General features: G+C 37.8%; 1 long non-coding RNA gene and 1 pseudogene across 1 annotated transcript in view; both read left to right on the top strand.

The window, feature by feature from the left end:
- LOC121042886 (uncharacterized) overlaps positions 1-14,109 on the top strand; it is a 211,619-nt gene that overhangs the window by 80,752 nt on the left and 116,758 nt on the right. The window lies entirely within an intron of this gene.
- Positions 9,618-10,102, top strand: LOC121042884 (vesicle transport protein SFT2A-like; annotated as a pseudogene).

Here is a 14,109-nt window from a genome sequence, read left to right as displayed (position 1 = left end):
TTGGCAGGTACCACATACGTATTGTGTAGGTTCTTGGGGGAATTGGATTTTATTTTATGTGCAGTAAGAAGCTACAAGACTTTATAAGCTAGAGAATGAAGTGATCTGATTATCATTTTTTTAAAGAAAAGCTTAACTGCTGAGGAGAGACCAAACTGAGAAACTGTAGTGGCAGAGGGACAGCGAAGTAGAGCAGAAACAGAAGAGAGGAAGCCAAAGAGAACTGGTGTGGCTGCCCACGTGAGATACCTCCTGTCTGAATGAGGGCGATGGGAAGGAGACAGAGACGAAACCAAGGATATGTGTTGCAGACAAGAGTGGATGGTGCTTCTTGTGTTCTTTACCTGGGCTCAGGACAGAGGGATAAGAAAGAGTCAATAACTCACTATAATGCTCTCATGTGGCTAAATGCATTTAATTTTGTTTCTCTGCTAATCTAATATGAAATCAGGAAGAACTGTAGAGCTCAATGTGTAATAAATAGAAAGCAGTTAATACCATATACTCTAATATTCTTAGTTATTCAGTATTATTTCAAAAGATACAATGCTTAAAAAAGTCTTTAAACAAATTTTTTTTAAACGTTTATTTATTTTTGAGAGACAGAGCACAAGCAGAGGAGGGGGAGAGAGAGAGAGAGAGAGAGAGAGAGAGAGAGAGAGAGAGAGAGAGAATCCCAAGCAGGCTCTAGGCTCTGAGCTGTCAGCACAGAACCTGATGTGGGGCTCAAACCCACCAACCATGACATCGTAACCTGAGCCGAAGTCTGACTTTACTGGCTTTACTGACTGAGCCATCCAGGCACTTCTAAAAGAGTCTTTTAGTTAAATGTTGGCACACTAGACTGGACAGTTAACTTGTTATTATTATCATTAATACTAGTATTGTTTTAAGGCCATTAGAATTGGACTTTCCCTTTTGTTCCTGATCTAAGAAGGGCTTATTTTTGTTGATCTTCTTGGCCTGATATAAAATCTATCTTTTGAGATTGGCATTCCCCAGTGACTAAGTGGTGAATTATGCTGTCTGGAAAGTTATTGTGAGTTCCACTGTGGTTTTGGTTCAGTAGGTTTTTATGTATTTTTACAAATTTTGTACACACACCCAGAGGCTTTTTGGCACTGGCTACATATTGAAATTCAAGAAAACAAATATGAACTATTTAACGGTATTCAATTCTAGATTTAGTGTTTCAAATATATTGAAATATGTATATGAAGAATTTCCTGAAACTTGGAACGGAGACTGATTTGTCAGAGATTTTTACTAACATTACAAAGAAGAGCTCTCTCTGCAGCCCATTTGATGATATGTCCTTTAGGTCATGAGCGGTATATTTTGAATCTGAGCTCTGGAACTTGGAGGGAGTGTAGTTAATATTCTTGATACTTGTTTTGCATTTCTAGTGGCTGAATAAGACCCATGCTAATTGATTTACCCTATTCTTGGGAAAATTCTCAAGCTTATAGTCAGCTTGAATTATAGTCAACGGTATAGTGAAATGCAAAAAGGGTTATTTGGAAATGTAGAAAAAAAATCATTTTTAAAATAAAGTACAGCTATTTCAAGAATATAAAAGATGTATTTGCTAATCTTTTTTCCTCCCATTTGTCAACTTTAAATAATCCACTTGCAAAGTAAAGCCAAATGGCATATTCTACTGAAAGTTCAATTTATAGTGAAATAAAACCCTATAATTCTTATATGCATAGTTAGTTCTCCAAATTGACTGTTAATCACACAAGTAAATTAATATCACCCACAAGAATCTTACTATTATTAAAGGTAAAAAAAATATTATGATATATTCGGGATTCTGTAATATATATCTTGGAAATTGCCTTGGACCTTGAAAATGTGAGGCTCTTTCAGGAAGTAATGATACATACGGACACATAGGTAGTGGCAGTATTTTACTAAAGGGGTATTATTTTGTGTGTAATCACAGCGAGATGATTGTTATGACAGAGATGTACAAAAGTTTTAAGGGCAGAACAAATTTGAGACATAGGATCTATTGGTTCTGTTGGTTTTTATTCTTGGTTCTCCTGTTATTTTCTGCCTGGGTACCCTCATTCTGGCCATTTTTTAGTCTGCCAAGGGGTGTCCACAATCCCTGTCAGCTACCACCTCAAAATATGGTCAGGGATCTCATATTTTGCTTGGTAATCCCTTGAGACGTTTGGATGAAAAGAACCATAAAAATCCAAACTGTTTTTCTAGGTGGGGGTTTCCAAAATTGGTCCCTTTGAGGGAGCCACCCACTTGGATATTGAATACCCTCCCTGTGTAATGTGGAAAAAGCAGTTGGTGAAAATTTGTTCTTCCAGCATCACCAAAAAAACAGACGTCTTTATTGTTTCGAAAGTGAAACACACCCATTGGGGATCACTTCATCATTTTTTTAAAGTGAATGAAAACATCACAAGTCGAAGTGATGAAATGCAGGATAAGTGCAAACAGACTACACCCTTCCTCTTTCAGTCACAAGGAGTGGAGGCCTGCCGTCTCCCCTCCCTGTCTAGTAAGGGCCCTACTTGGCTCACAGGCCTTGTCCGTATCTGAGCTACAACTAATCACGCCTCTGTTGAGTCACCAGCAGAAAATCCCACAGACTGGTTGCTTTCCTCTCTGTGGTGTAGGGCAGTGATTCGAGGGAGAATCTTTTCCCTGTTATTTTTTTCTCTTTTCATCTGTGTCATTTTTTTCCCCATTTGCTTACTCACTTGCATGTCTTCCAATTTTTAATTATCATCCCTCTCTTAGCCCATCCTCTTCTAATCTCAAGGGCTATTTTAAAAGGATGCTTATTCACCAGATGCAACTCTCCAAGGACACATTTGGAAAAAATAATAATCTTTTCTGTCCCTTTAGCTGCCAAAAGTCATCATGAGTCATGTTTTTGACTCAATTGACAGAAACACTTAATATAAATAGTTGGCCTTTCCCAGAGTTCCTTCTTGGTTGCCATTCTGTCTTGCTGATTTCAACTGACTGATAGGATTCAGCATTTGACCACAGCAGTTTTCCTGGTCATTTTGTTCCTTTTTTTTTTTTTTTTTCTTCTTTGTGTCTGTTACATGTGCCTAAAGCAATCAGATCAAGTGGGTGATAAGCAAAATAAGCCATTGCCAGTGAACATTCTAGCTCTAGAATATCTTGTTAGAAAAAATCCTTGCAAAGTTACTCCCCAAAATTGAACTGGATTCCATAAGCTAAATAAGAAATTAAGTAAACTACTTTCTAAACAATATTATTTCTAAATAATATTAACAAAAATAATGATACTACTACTAATAATTATATAAGATCATTCTTTGATGGTGTCACTCTTACAACCCACTACTAGTTGCTTTGGAACCATTAGACGTTAACATCTTTGTTACAAATAGACACAGTATTTGGTTTCTTATCTTAAGGTTAGCAGAGCCCAAAAGAACTATTGCTGCTGTTCACATTTTACCTTGTCAAAGTGAAAGTCTTTGAAGGTTGAAAAAAATGCCTCTCATACAAATATGGAGTAAGTGTGGCAAAGGTTTATTTAACTCACTAATGGGGTTTATTAATCAGGGTTCAACCAAGTAAGCGAAATAAGTAAGAGATATGGATATGCCCTTCCCTTTCCCAGACACATATATATATATATATTTTTATTTCAAGAATGGCTTATAAATTTTGGGGACTGGTGAAGCAAATCTGAAACATGTCAAGAAAGCCAGGAAGGGAAGATCACAAGCAGGCTGGCTCCCACAGGCCTGGGCCAAAGCTATTCGTGCAAGGCAGTCAGAGAAGAATGATTGGGAGCAGGCCGGAACTCAGCAGGGCCTAGGTGTGTCCTCTGGGAAAGCCTCCCTAAGAACAAGTCAGGCCCGCAAATCTCTCTAATTTAAGTGAATTGATTAAGTACTTAATTTATATCTGCAGAAGCTTTTCCTGCCAGTGCCTAGGTTGGTGTTTGACTGGAGAACTGGGAGAACACGGGTTCATGCTGCAGAATGGCTAAGGCTTCCTTCTGTCCTGCAGCTCTCATGAACAGTATTTCTTGTCGTCTACCTTATGTAGAATCAGACTAGAAAGGCAGTTCTGGAGAAAGTATTTTATCCCAGCCAAGTTGGCACAACAAAAGCCATATATGAATATTTACAGACTCTGTTATAGTTTGAGTGTATTCTCCCAAAATTCATAAATTGAATCCTAATTCCCAAAGATGATGTTATTAGGATGTGCGACTTTCAAGGGTGGGCGGTGGTGATTAGGTCGTGAGGGCAGAATCTCATGAATGGAAATAGTGCCTCATGAAAGAGCCTCCAGAGATATTCCCAGCCCCTTCTGCCAACTGAGAACACAGCAAGATATAAAACAGATTACTGTTCAATAAGGCAACAAAACTGCAGTCTTCGGGACTGTCTTTTCTATCAGACAGATAATTCGCACCTGTACCGGACATAAACCCACAAGTTAACATGTAACTCCTTAGACTCTGAAACCTGACTAATAGTACACAGCGAGTCAAATAAAGGCACACAGGCCTAGATAATTACATAATCTTTACATGGGCCTATTAGACAATATTCCAGTATAACTTTGAAAGGACATGCATACCTCTTTTTGGTTTATGTATAAGTTTGTATAATTTTTCTTAACTTCTTAAATAATTTACCTCCTTTCATTATTAAAATGCTAATATTTCTTCAAGAGTTTAGATTTCCCAAAATACTATATTCCATCAGATTAATCAGAAATCAGTGTAGATTTTGCAAGTTCATGGTGATATCTTTTGGTTTTCTCTGCTCTAGCTACATATGATAGCTAGCCCTTCATGGGCTCTTGTTGCCTATCATAGGAGTTTCTCTGGGCATTTGGGAGGCGACTCCTATACTCCTAGGTACAGAAATCCCTTGTATCTACAGGCCCAAGCAATTAGAAAGGAAGAGGGAACAAAAGAGGAAAGAAGATCATTGTTTTATTTAAAGGCTCCGAGTCAGCGTGATAGAAATATTAGGAAGGAAGAATAACAAGAGAAAAGGAGAGAAATGTTATTTTCACTTGTACAAATGGTTATTTTTATGAGGAAATAAGACAGACCACCAAATTTGAAAATAATCAATTGACTGTAAATATAGGTTTGGTGAGAACAAAGAAAATGGTGTGTTCATCTTGAAAATTCCATGCTATTAAAGCTACAATTACTGTTTTGAACACAAGTGATTTATTCTCTTCTGTCCTAAACTGAGGACCACATGGGTCATATTTATAAACCAATTATTCAATAAGTGCTTCTAAGTATATATTTCAAAGGTGCCTTGAAATGGCTAATTTGGATAAAAATGAAAAAGTCAGCTGTGCAGACATTTTTCTTCATTTGACTTAAAACAAACACTTTGTAATAGACTCGTTGCATTCTTTACTGAGATCTTTAAGACAACTGTTTGAGAATTTCCACCTCTTATGACAATACAGACATTGCTGACATGTTGTAAGTAATAGGAAATTCAAGCCAAACTACAAATTGTAGTGCTGGGAACAAATTCGTACTGATATGTGTCTAAACTACTGTTTCACTTTAGATGTCTTAGCAAATTATTGCAGTAAATATCTAACAACGATCTAACATGATAACTTTCCTAGTCATCATGTAATCAGCTGGCAAAATCATTATTCTAAAATCCAAGGATCTTTGTTTTCCTTTCTGGCCTAGTATGCTTCCTTGACACACACTGCCTACTTGACCAATGCACCTACCTAAGCAAGGTAGTCAAGGTTCTTTATGATCCAGGCTTTATTATCTCTTCAATTTCTTTTTTTGGCCATGCACAGTCAGCTTCTATGTGCACTATACATAGACATGGTATTTCCCAAACCTTCACATAATCTTGCTGTATCATATTTGCATGCATAATTACCCCTATAAGAAATGCCCTTCACCCGCTGTCATTCTGGAAAATTTCGTTTCATTCTTTAAAACCCAGCTTAGTTCCCTTCCTCTGAGTAACTTTTGACCGTCCCTGCCTATTCCACCCCGACAGCCAGAACTAGGTTCTAAGCTAGAACTCTCCTAGGTTCTAGTGGCACTTCCTGGGCATAACTCTGCTATAGCCCTTAGCTTATCAGTGATTCAAAGGGCTTTTTATGTAGGTTTATTGCTCCCTGAGTGCAGATGCTTTACCTTTTTTTTTTTCTTTGTTCCCAGAATATAGCTTAGGGTTTAATTTGGTAAGAGTTGCCTATGCAGAATAAAATGTTTGTTGAATATTGGGTATAATCAATTCCTCTGATCTGATGTTGGCTTTGGGAAATTAAAGTGGGTAAGTAGAGAAGCCAGTCAGTTGAGGTCGTGGACGTTTTATTGTCTTTATTTACTAGTGGGTCTCAGACTTTACTCTGCTTCGGAATCTTCTTATTAAGACACAGATTGCTTGGCCTTGTCCCCGAGTTTAAGATCAGTAGGTCCGGGCTGGAGCTTCCAAAATGGCGTTTCTAGTTAGCGTGCACTTGTCGCGCTTCCGGTGCTCAAGCAATTCTTAAATTACTGCTCTATATTTACACAAAAACCAAGGTGCTGAAAGGAAATATGTATATTTAATACATGCTTATCCAGTTGATAATGTTTTTGTTGTAAAGAATCTAAAAATCTTCATACAGAATATAATTTATTCTGTTCCCTTCTAAATCAAGAGAAATGGAAACATGGATGCGTATATATTTTATTTAACAAAGAAGATTAATAGTCTGAATTTTCTGTCATAATCATAATCCACCCATTATTTTCCAAGGGACAAAGGGAATTTTTAAAATTTCTGACCATGTTGATTTCCTTTTATAACAACAGATCTTAACTTTTTTTGAGAGGAGGGACAGATTATCACAACCATCTATGTTACTATGCAAGCAGTTAACCCATTCTTCAGAAAATTGAACATACATACTAAATTTGTCCTGATATTTTAGGTGGTTCCTTGACTGTCTTGAATTTCATAGGGGGATCCAACTTAAGAATATTTATTTTTAAAATTGTAAGTGGGAAATAAAGGATTGTAGAGATAAAATGAGAGCAGTCTTTTTTTAAAAAATCAACAAGAAATCTATTGGAGCAAATAAACAAATTCAGCAAAGTTGTAGGGTACAAGATGAACAAACAAAAATCAGGAGACCTAATAAATGGAAAGACATTTCATGTTCTTGGGTAGGAATATGTAATATTGTTAGGATGTCATTGTTGCTCAAAGCAATCTATAGACTCAATGCAATTTTTATAAAAATTTGAACAACTTTTTTTGAAGAAATGGAAAATCAACACTCAAATTCTTATGAAATTGCAAGAAGTCCCAAATAGCCAAAACATTTTGAAAAACAAGAACAGAGATGGATAGTTCACACTTTCTACTTTCAAAACTTATAGCAAGAATATGGATTAATAATAGATCAATGGGCTAGAATTGAGAATACAGAAATAAAAACATACAGCTATGTCCAACTGATTTTTGACCAGGGTGCCTTTGTCCACTCAATGGGAAAAGATTAGAGATGGTCCCTGACTTAAAATGGTTCAACCTCATGATTTTTTGGCTTTATGATGGTGCAAAAATGGTACACAATCAGTAGAATCTTTACTTGGAATCTGAAGGTTTGATCTTCTCCTGGGCTAGTGATATGCGGTACAAAATTATCTTGTAATGCTGGGCAGTGGTAGTGAGCTATATATCTCCCACTCAGCCAGATAACAATGAGGGTAAACACCTGATACACTTAGAACCATTCTGTACCCATATGACCATTCTATTTTTCACTTTCAGCACAGTATTTAACAAATGATAGAAGGTATTCAACATTTATTATAAAATAGGCTTTGTGTTAGATGATTTTGCCTAACTGTAGGATAATGTGTTATGAGCACATTTAAGTTAGGCTAGATTAAGGTATGATGCTCAGTAGATTAGGTGTCTCAAATGCATTTTTAGCATATGATTTTTTCAACTTATAATGGGTTTACCAGGTCAGAACCCCACTGTAAATTAAGGAGGACCTGTCGTCTCTTCAATAATGGTGCTGGAACAATTGGATTTCTACATGCAAAGGAATTTTGTTGGACACCTACCTTATATCATATACAAAAATTAACTAAAAATGGATGAACACTGTAAATATAAGTGCTAAAACCATAAAACTCTTAGAAAAAATATAAGGATAAATCTTCATGACTTTAGAATTGGCAACTAATTCTTTTTTTTTTTTCTTAATGTCTATTTTTGAGAGAGAGAGAGAGAGAGAGTGTGCACAAGTTGTGGAGGGGCAGAGAGAGAGGGGGACGGAGGGTCTGAAGCAGGCTTGGGCACTGACAGCAGAAAGCTGGTTGTGGGGCTCAGACCCACAAACCGTGAGATCATGACCTGAGCTGACGTCTGACGCTTAACCGACTGAGCCACCCAGGCGCCCCAGTGACCAATTCTTAAATATGACACCAAAAGCATAGCCACAACAGAAAAAAGATCCATTGAATTTCATCAAAATTTAAACATTTTGTGTATTAAAGGATATTTTCAAGGAACTGAAAAGATAACCTAGAGAGTGGGAGAAAATGTTTGCAAATTATATATCTGATAAGTATTTAATATTAAATATATATAAAGAACTTTTTTTATTAAAACAAAAATTTTTAATGTTTATTTATTTTTGAAGGAGAGAGAGACAGAGTGTGAATAAGGGAGGGGCATAGAGAGAGGGAAACACAGAATCCTAACCAGGCTCTAGGCTCTGAGCTGTCAGCACAGAGCCCAGCGTGGGACTCGAACTCACAAACTGCAAGATCATGAGCTGGGCTGAAGTCGGACGCTTAACCGACTGAGCCATCCAGGTGCCCCAATATATATATAAATAACTCTTAAAGCTGAACAGCAGAAAGACAAAACAATGGAGAAAGGACTCGAACAGATATTTCTCCAAAAACATACAAATAGCTTATAAGAACATGAAGACATATTCAACATCTTTAGTCACTAGGAAAATACAAATCGAAACAGTAAGATTTCACTTCACATGTGCTGGGATGGATATAATGAAAGAAAAAAAACCTAGAAAATAACAAGAGTTGGTAGCGATGTGGAGAAACTGGAACCCTGGTACACTGCTGGTGGGAATGAAAAATAATGGGAAAGTTAGTATGGGAATAGTTTGGCTGTTTTTCAAAAAAGCTAAATAATGAGTTGCTATTTGACCCAGCCATTCCACTCCAAATTATAACCCCCCAAATTGAAAATAGGGATCTATTTTTATGCCAGTGTTTATTGCAGCATTAGTAACTGTAGTCAAAAAATGGAAACACCCCATGTATCCATCAGTAGAGGAATGCATAAGCCAAATGTTGTATATACATATAATGGAATATTATTAAGCCTTAAAGAGGAATGGATTCTAATGCACAGACAAACCTTGGAAACACTGCTTTAAGTGAAATAAATCATACATAAAAGGACAATTATTGTATGATTCTATTCAGTGAAATATCTAGAATAGGCAAATTCATGGAGATGGAAAGTAAATTAAAGATTACTAGGAGTTTTTTTGCTAGGCAGGAAGGGCGGGCAAAGGAATGCCTGTCAAAACAGCTTGGGAAAATGGCCATGGAGACGCTGGAGAGGGTCCTCAGTTACCAGGATGACAAAGAGCAGGGCCGGACTGAAAAGGTCCTGGATGCCCTGTCCTGTAGTTTCAATATCAGATTGAAATGGTTTGGCAGATGCTTTGTATGCAGCATTTCTTTTTTGTTATTGTTGTTTTATCCTTGGAACTGGATTGCTATTCCTTTCTGGTGGCATAAAACTTTTTGTATTGTTTTATACCCTAGGAAGAATTGCTGCATTGACCAGTGTGAACTTTTCACTGGGCTCTGTGAAGCAACTGAAGAAAATGTTTGAAACAAGATTGCTTGCAACAGATATTATCATTATTTTCCATATTCACCTTCTGTGCTTCTCGTTAGCGACATAGGAAGAGACTGGCCTCATTGTTCTGCGTGTTGCTGGTCTTGTGAATGGCCTGATGGAGTCTATGATGTACTCCATATGCAAGAGATACAGAAATTAAATGCAGTTCTGTTCAAAGTTGAAAGTCCAAAACTCTCCAAAAAGAGCATTTGAAAATTAATGCTGTGGTTTTGGTGAAGAATGCTTTTCCTGATAAAATAATCATTCCAAAAACAACTGTAGTGACAATTTAAGACCTTTTGTATTCTGGTAAAAACTACATGCTTGTATAAACTGTTAAATGCTTATAACTTTAAATTTTTTTTTTTCAACGTTTATTTATTTTTGGGACAGAGAGAGACAGAGCATGAACAGAGGAGGGGCAGAGAGAGAGGGAGACACAGAATCGGAAACAGGCTCCAGGCTCTGAGCCATCAGCCCAGAGCCTGACGCGGGCTCGAACTCCCGGACCGCGAGATCGTGACCTGGCTGAAGTCGGACGCTTAACCGACTGTGCCACCGAGGCACCCCAAATGCTTATAACTTTAAATTCATATGAGTCATTACTATGCCCTTCCAAAGACAAGGAGATTTTAATCATTGCCAATTGTAAATTATTTTCAGCCATTTCTTTAGTCTTTTCAAAACAGCTTTGGGATGTGAATAATTAAGCATGGACCTGTACTGAAAGACATATTCAGCGTTTTTTTTTTTTTTTTATCTTTTAAAATGTGAACATTTTAAAAACAATTTTAAAAAACGCTTTATGTGAAAGTTTAAACTTTAAGCTAAAGATTGCTTATTGTATGGGGGCACCTGGGTGGCTCAGTTGGTTAAGTGTCCAACTCTTGATTTCAGCTCAGGTCATGATCTCACAGCTGTGAGATCTATCACCACGTCAAGCTGAGCGGAAGCCTGCTTGGGATTCTTTCTCCCTCTCTGCTCCTCCCCTCTCATTCTCTCTCTCTCTCTCTCTCTCTCTCTCTCTCTCTCTCCCAAAATAAATAAACATCAAAAATTTTTAAAAATATTGCTTATTGTACATAATAAAAATATTTTTTTATAATTAAAAAAATTTTTTTTAATATATGAAATTTATTGTCAAATTGGTTTCCATACAACACCCAGTGCTCACCCCAAAAGATGCCCTCTTCAATACCCATCACCCACCCTCCTCTCCCTCCCACCCCCCATCAACCCTCAGTTTGTTCTCAGTTTTTTTTGTTGTTGTTTTTTTTTTTTATTTATTTTTGGGACAGAGAGAGACAGAGCATGAACGGGGAAGGGGCAGAGAGAGAGGGAGACGCAGAATCGGAAACAGGCTCCAGGCTCTGAGCCATCAGCCCAGAGCCCGACGCGGGTCTCGAACTCCCGGACCGCGAGATCGTGACCTGGCTGAAGTCGGACGCCTAACCGACTGCGCCACCCAGGCGCCCCAGTTTGTTCTCAGTTTTTAAGAGTCTCTTATGCTTTGGTTCTCTTCCACTCTAACCTCTTTTTTTTTTTCCTTCCCCTCCCCCATGGGTTTCTGTTAAGTTTCTCAGGATCTACATAAGAGTGAAAACATATGGTATCTGTCTTTCTCTGTATGGCTTATTTCACTTAGCATCACACTCTCCAGTTCCATCCACGTTGCTGCAAAAGGCCATATTTCATTCTTTCTCATTGCCACGTAGTACTCCATTGTGTATATAAACCACAATTTCTTTATCCATTCATCAGTTGATGGACATTTAGGCTCTTTCCATAATTTGGCTATTGTTGAGAGTGCTGCTATAAACATTGGGGTACAAGTGCCCCTATGCATCAGTACTCCTGTATCCCTTGGGTAAATTCCTAGCAGTGCTATTGCTGGGTCATAGGGTAGGTCTATTTTTAATTTTCTGAGGAACCTCCACACTGTTTTCCAGAGTGGCTGCACCAATTTGCATTCCCACCAACAGTGCAAGAGGGTTCCTCTTTCTCCACATCCTCTCCAGCATCTATAGTCTCCTGATTTGTTCATTTTGGCCACTCTGACTGGCGTGAGGTGATATCTGAGTGTGGTTTTGATTTGTATTTCCCTGGTGAGGAGCGACATTGAGCATCTTTTCATGTGCCTGTTGGCCATCCGGATGTCTTCTTTAGAGAAGTGTCTAGTCATGTTTTCTGCCCATTTCTTCACTGGGTTATTTGCTTTTCGGGTGTGGAGTTTGGTGAGCTCTTTATAGATTTTGGATACTAGCCCTTTGTCCGATATGTCATTTGCAAATATCTTTTCCCATTCCGTTGGTTGCCTTTTAGTTTTGTTGGTGGTTTCCTTTGCAGTTCAGAAGCTTTTTAACTTCATGAGGTCCCAATAGTTCATTTTTGCTTTTAATTCCCTTGCCTTTGGAGATGTATCAAGTAAGAAATTGCTACGGCTGAGGTCAGAGAGGTCTTTTCCTGCTTTCTCCTCTAGGGTTTTGATGGTTTCCTGTCTCACATTCAGGTCCTTCATCCATTTTGAGTTTGTTTTTGTGAATGGTGTGAGAAAGTGGTCTAGTTTCAACCTTCTGCATGTTGCTGTCCAGTTCTCCGCACCATTTGTTAAAGAGACTGTCTTTTTTCCATTGGATATCCTTTCCTGCTTTGTCAAAGATGAGTTGGCCATACGTTTGTGGGTCTAGTTCTGGGGTTTCTATTCTATTCCATTGGTCTATGTGTCTGTTTTTGTGCTGATACCATGCTGTCTTGATGATGACAGCTTTGTAGTAGAGGCTAAAGTCTGGGATTGTGATGCCTCCTGCTTTGGTCTTCTTCTTCAAAATTACTTTGGCTATTCGGGGCCTTTTGTGGTTCCATATGAATTTTAGGATTGCTTGTTCTAGCTTTGAGAAGAATGCTGGTGCAATTTTGATTGGGATTGCATTCAATGAAGTTTTTATAATTTTTAAATAAACCCACAGTTACAAATAAAGTTTACTGGGGGATAAAGGAAGGGACGAATGAGGACTTATTGTTTAATGTTTTTAGAGTTTCTGTTTGGAATGATGAAAAAGGTTTTGAATTAGTTAATAGTGATGGTTGCACAACATTGAGGGCAATTAATGCCACTGTACTATATACTTAACAATGCTTACTATTGAAAAACAATCAATGGAAGTAGATACAGAGAAATAAGCAAAGGTAGGTTAAGTTGCAAAGGTGAGAAGTGCTAACAATTACATAGTGTTTACTATATTCTGGGCTCTTTTAGGTGGTTTTATATATGTTAACTCACTCAATCCTCACAACATTATTTTCCTTGTAACTATGAGAAAACGAGTCTCAGAAAGTTTAAGTAATTTGTGAGTGTCAAGTAACTAGTGGATAGAAAAGCCAAGATTTGAACCCAGGCAGTTTGTCTCTAAAAACCATGCTTTGGTAAAATCATGCTTGCATTTTAACCATGCATTACTATTTCTGCCCATTATTTGGTTAGGTGCTGAATGAGGAGAATGAACCTAAGACTGTGAGAAGCAAGAGGCTAGGAGAAATCAGTCTATTTTTTGGTCACTCTGGTCTCATAAGACCATAAACTTTACAAATAAATCTCTCTCTCTCTCTCTCTCTCTCTCTCTCTCTCTCTCTCTCTCTTACAAATCTAATTCATGTAAATTTTTTTTTCAACGTTTATTTATTTTTGGGACAGAGAGAGACAGAGCATGAACGGGGGAGGGGCAGAGAGAGAGGGAGACACAGAATCGGAAACAGGCTCCAGACTCTGAGCCATCAGCCCAGAGCCTGACGCGGGGCTCGAACTCCCGGACCGTGAGATCGTGACCTGGCTGAAGTCGGACGCTTAACTGACTGCGCCACCCAGGCGCCCCTACAAATCTAATTCTTAATTGACAAATTTTATATCCTTTTGGTGTTCATACTGCCTTCCCAAGTGATTTCTTAGAAAGTAGTAGGATATGATGACCCTTTAATCTGATGGAGTCATTGAATACCTGCTCTGCACATTTTTTTAGCAATTGATAATCAACTTATTAAAACAGATGATATTTTTCAGCTTTATTGAGATATAATTGACACATGAAATTATAAGCCATTTAAAGACCACAAGGTGATGGTTTGATACACGTATACATTGTGAAAGGATTCCTTTATCAAGTCAATTAATACATCCATCACCCCACATATTTGC

This window comes from Herpailurus yagouaroundi, unplaced genomic scaffold (assembly GCF_014898765.1).
Source record: "Herpailurus yagouaroundi ecotype Mexico unplaced genomic scaffold, PumYag 186, whole genome shotgun sequence".
NCBI lineage: Eukaryota > Metazoa > Chordata > Mammalia > Carnivora > Felidae > Herpailurus > Herpailurus yagouaroundi.
The sequence above is the reverse complement of the archived record's forward strand: the minus strand, read 5'-3'. Positions and strand labels throughout refer to the sequence as shown.